Genomic DNA, 6,000 nt, shown 5'->3' on the forward strand with positions numbered 1-6,000 from the left:
TGTGCTGCTGCGGTTAGATGTCTACCCGAGCAGCCATCTTAGATCCTCCCTAAGATGATTATTTTTAATGCCATAAATTAGTGAGGGTTATGTGTATAAAAATATGGGAGAATATCATTTTAGAGATTATTGATTTTAAAAGAGCAACTTCTCCAAAAAGGAGTTAAGAAAAATTAAGATAAGTCCTCAGAAAATGACAGAATTTTTTATTATTTTTTTATTTATTTTGGATAGAGGAAAGGAGAGGAAGAGAGGGATAGAATCACCAATGAGGAGAGAGCATCATTGATTGACTGCCTCCTGTATGCCCTCACTGGGGATGTAGCCCAAAACCTGGGCATATATGCTGATCAACTGATTCATGGGTCAATGCTCAACCACTAAGAAATCCTGGTCAAGTGATAGGTTTTTTTGTTTTGTTTTGTTTTTTCAACATGGCAAACTTGGTTCTCCCTGGGGCATTACTACTAGTATTTTCTTGGCCTAATTCCCTCATCAAAGACTGTATTGGGAAGGACTCTAAGCCACTTTGGGGGAAAGGTAGCTTTCTTGTTGATTCCATTGAAATAAAACACAATAAACAAGAATCTCGGGAAATAAAGGTTTCAAATGTCTTCAGTAGTAAGATGTTTCTTATTCCTCAATTTCCTAAGCCATAAAATGAAGACTGTTAAAGCCAGTGCAATAAGGTGAGAAAAAGAAATAAGGGGCATCTAGATTAAGAAGGAAGAAATAATTATCTCTTCATAAATGACATAATCTTAAAGATTCCACACAAAAAATGTTGGAACTAATAAAGAAATTTGTCAGAGGTGCAGGATAAATGTCAGCACACAACGATCAATTGTGCCTCTCTCTGTACATTAAGAATGAACAATCTAAAAAGGAAATAAGAAAATGGTTCCATTTATAATAGCATTAAAAGAATGAAATATTTAGGAATAAAGCTAACCAAGGAGGTGGAAGACTTATACACTGAAAACTTCAAAATATTTATGAAAAATTAAAGAAGACACAAACAAATTGAAAGAAATAACACATTCATGGATTAAAAGATTTAATATTGTAAAGATGTCTATAATACCCATAGTTATCTACAGATTGAAAACAATGCCTACCAAAATCTCAATGGCATATTTTTCAGAAATAGATAAATTCATCCTAAAATTCATATGAAAGCTCAAGGAACCCCAAATAGCTAAAACAATTTTGAAAAAGAAGAGTTGAGGGACTCACAATTTGTGATTTCAAAACGTATTATAAGGCTAATTAGTCAAAACAGTCTAGTACTGGCATAATGATGACAAATATACTAATGAAATAGAATAGAGAGCTCAGAAATAAACACTTACACATATGGTCAAATGGCTTTCAATAAGGATACCAAAGATGTTCTTTTCCCAATAGGGCAAGGACAGTCTCTTCAACAAATGGTACTGGGAAAACTTGATATACACATGCAAAGGAATGAAGTTGGATCATTATTTCATACCACTTACAAAAATTAATTGTAAGTGGATTATAGACCAGAATGTACAGCCCCAAACTATAAAACTCTGAGAAGAAAACCTTGGGGTAAATCTTCATGCCATTGGGTTGGCAATGATTTTTTTCAATATGACAAAAAAAGCACATGCAACAAAAGCAAAAATAGACAAATGGGACCATGGCAAATTTAAAATTTTTTCCATATCAAAGGATACAATCAATTATAAAAAGGCAACCTGTAGAATGAAAGAAAATATTTGCAAGTCATATATCTGATAAGTGGTTAATATCCAGAATATATAAAGAACTCTTATACCTCAACAACAAAACATTACATAACCTGATTTAAAATGTGCAAAGAGCCCTAGCTGGTTTGGCTCAGTGACTAGAGGGTTGGCCTACAGACTGAACAGTCTCAGGTTCAATTCCAGTCAAGGGCACATGTCTGAGTTTCAGGTTTAATCCTTAGTAGGGGATGTGTATGAGGCAGCCAATCAATGATTCTCTCTCATCATTGCTATTCCTATCTCTATCCCTCTCTCTTCCTCTCTGAAATCAATAAAAATATATTATTATTTTTTTTAATGTGCAAAGAGCCGGGACCAATTTGGCTCAGTGGATAGAGTGACAGCCTGCAGACTGAAAGGTCCCAGATTCTATTCCAGTCAAGGGCATGTACCTTGGTTGCGGGCACATGCCCAGTAGGAGGTGTGCAAGAGGCAGCTGATCGATGATTCTCTCTCATCAATGTTTCTAACTCTCTATCCCTTTCTCTTCCTCTCTGTGAAAAATCAATAAAATATATTTTTTTAAAAATAAATAAATAAAATGTGCAAAAAACTTAAATAAATGTTTCACTGAAGATGATATATAAGTTAGTGAAAATAGCAGCCAAATAAGCAAACCTGTTGTGTACCTTGTCCCAGGGCCAGACTGGAAATACAACTAAATTGGAGCCATTCACTGGGAATTACCAACTGAGGATCCAGCTGAAGAGGAGACTTCTCTCAAGGAAGGACAGAAAACACCTAGAGACCACACCTCCATAACAACTCACACTATGTGGTCAGGAGTGAGCTACACAGTCGTCCAGCCTGAGTGGAGATTCCATCCATAACATAAAAATAACATTCAAGATCCAACTGCAACAGGGGAAGAACACAAATAACTCAAGCAATGAGTTATAAATCAGGAGGTTTACACCACTGGGTCCCACAAAACACTTACTTCATAAGACAATTTCAGAAAGACTGGAAAGCATAGGAGTTTGATCTCATACATAGAAACCAATACAAAGGGACAACAAAAATAGTAGACAAAGAAACAACACCCAAATGAAAGAAAAGGAGAAATTGCCAGAAAAGGAACTAAATAAAATAAAGGCAAGCAATTTGTAAGATAAAGAATTCAGAGTAAAGGTAATAAGGGTGCTCAAACAATCCAGTAAGAATACAAGTAACTTAATGAGAATTATAAAGAACTTAATGAGAATTATAAGGTACTTAATGAGAGATACACCAACATGAAAGGGGAGGATGGAACAATTAATAAAAATCAATTGCAAATGAGGAACAACGTAGCTGAAATAAAGAACATCCTGGAAGAATTCAAAAGTAAACTAGAAGCTGAGGGCCAAAACAGCGAGTAAGAAGACAAAGTAGGAGGGGGGGAAAAAAATACTCATTCAGAGCAGCAAATGGAAAAAATAAATTAAAATGCAAGAGGAGAGTTTAAAAAAAGCTTTGGAACAACATGAAACATAACAAGAGTCATATCAAAAGGATACTAAAAGAAGAGGAATCCAAGCAAGGAATCGAGAACCTGTTTGAAAGAATCTATAGATTGCTCTGGGTAGTATAGACATTTTAATTATACTGAAATTCCATCAATCCAGGAACACAGTATATTCTTCCACTTGTTTATATCTTCCTCTATCTCTTTTTTTTTCAACGTCCTGTAGTTTTCTGAGTACAGATCATTTACCTCCTTAGTTAAGTTTTTCCTAGGTATCTTAATTTTTGTTTGTTGTTGTTGCAATGGTAAATAGGATTATTTTTTTAGTTTCTTTTTTGTGAGTTCATTATTGGTGTATAAAACTGCCATAGATTTTTGGGTGTTAATTTTGTATCCTTCTACCTTGTCAAATTCATTTATGAAATTTAGTAGTTTATTGATGGAGTCTTTGGGATTTTCTATGTACAATATCATGTCATAAGCAAATAATGACAGTTTTACTTCTTCTCTTCCAATTTGGATACCTTTTATTTCTTCTTCTTGTCTGATAGCTATGGCTAGCACTTTCAGTACTATGTCATATAGGAGTGGTGAAAACTGGCATCTCTGTCTTGTTCTTGGTCTTAGAGGAAATGGTTTTAGTATTTGTCCATTGATTATGATGTTGGCTATAGGTTTGTTATATAAGGCTTTTATTATGTTGAGATATGCTCCCTCTATTCCCACTTTTCTGAGAGTTTTTATCAAAAATTGGGGTTAGATTTTGTCAAATGCTTTTTTCTGCATTAATTGATATATCATGTGATTTTTGCCTTTAAACTTGTTTATATGATGTATCATGTTTATTGATTTGCAGATACTGTACTGGCCTTGCATCCCTGGAATAAATCCCGCATGGTCTTGATGTATGATCTTTTTAATGTATTGCTGGATACAATTCACCAATATTTTGTTGAGGACTTTAGCATCTATGTTCATCAGGGATATTGGCCTGTGATTGTCTTTTTTTGTAGTGTCTTTATCTGGTTTTGGTATTAGGGTAATACTGGCTTCATAGAAAGAGCTTGGAATTATTCCTTCCTCTTGAATTTTGTGGAATAGTCTGAGGAAGATCAATGTTAGTTTCTTCTTTGAATGTTTGGTAAAACTCCCCTGTGAGAGCTTTTATTTGCTGGAAGTTCTTTTTGTTGTTGTTGTTGTTGTTGTTGTTGTTACTGCTTCAATTTCATTGGTTGTTATCACCTGTTCAGGTTTTCTGATTCTTCATGATTGAGTTTTGGAAGATTATATTTTTCTAGAAATATGTCCATTTTGTCTAGATTGTCAAAGTTGTTTATAGTATTTTCTTACAATCCTTGTATATCTGTGGGGTTGGTTTTTACTTCACCTCTTTCATTTCTGATTTTTGTTTATTTGGGTCCTCTCTTTATGTTTCTTGTTGAGCCTGGCTAAAGGTTCATCAATCTTGTTTACCCTTTCAAAGAACCAGCTCTTGGTTCTATTGATCTTTTGCATTGGTTTTATTTCCGCTCTGATCTTTATTTTTTCTTTCCTTCTACTTACTCTTGGATTTTCTAGTTGTTCTCTTTTTAGTTCTTTAAGTTGTAATGTTAGATAACTTATTACCAGTCTTTCTTTTTTTGTTTTGTTTTTTAATATTTTTGTTGATTTCAGAGAGGAAGGCAGAAGGGGAGAGAGAAACATCCAGAATGAGAGAGAATCATGGATAGGCTGCTTCCTGCATGTCCCCTACTGGGGATGGAGCCCCCAATGTGGGCATGTGCACTGACTAGGAATTGAATGGTGACATCCTGGTTCATAGGTTGATGCTCAACCATGAACTACACAAGCTGGGCTTTCTTGTTTTTGTTTGTTTGTTTGTTTGTTTGTTTGAAGTAGTCCTGCTTTGCTATGAACTGCCCTCTCAAGATTGCTTTCACTGTGTCCCATAGATTTTGGATTGCTGTGTTTTCATTTCCATTTCTTTCCAGAACTTTTTATTTCTTCCTTAATCTCTTTGGTAACCCATTCATTGTTTAATAGCATGCTACTTAGCTTCCATGTGTTTGGTTGTTTTTTGTTGTTTTATTGTAGTTGAGTTATAATTTTATGCCCTTATATTCTGAAAAGATGCTTGGTATGATTTCAATATTTTTTTTAATTTGAAGAGACATAGCCTGTGTTCTAATGTGTGTTCTATCTTTGAAAATGTTCCATGTGCACTTCAGAAGAGTGTATACACTGACTATTGTGATCTCTGAAAACATAATCTGGCCACTCAGTCTATATATATGGGATCCACCTAGCCTGGCAGGGGTGGGAACATAGGCAATTGTCTGGCCTGTCTGCTGGTCAAACTCCTGGTTGAAAGGACAATTTGAATATTAGCCTTTTATTATATAGGATATACACTGAGTGGCTAGATTATTATGCATTCAGAGATCATAATAATCTGGCCACTCAGTGTATTTTATACTCTGTTTCCCAAAAAATAAGATAGTGTCTTATATTAATTTTTTCTCCCAAAGTTGTGCTAGGTCTTATTTTCAGGGGATGTCTTATCTTTCCACGCGCTAGGTCTTATTTTCGAGAAAACACAGTAGCTTGGGGGTGAAATGTTATGAAGATTGTCAGTTACTTCCATATGATCTACTGAGTTGTTTAGGATTACTTTTTCTTTGCTGATTTTTGTCTAGATTTGTCCAGTGATGTCAGTGGGGTATTAAAGTCCCCTACTGATTTTGTTGCTATCAATCTCTCCATTAATATCCTCCAGAA

Source organism: Pipistrellus kuhlii, unplaced genomic scaffold, assembly GCF_014108245.1.
Source record: "Pipistrellus kuhlii isolate mPipKuh1 unplaced genomic scaffold, mPipKuh1.p scaffold_m20_p_2, whole genome shotgun sequence".
Lineage (NCBI taxonomy): Eukaryota > Metazoa > Chordata > Mammalia > Chiroptera > Vespertilionidae > Pipistrellus > Pipistrellus kuhlii.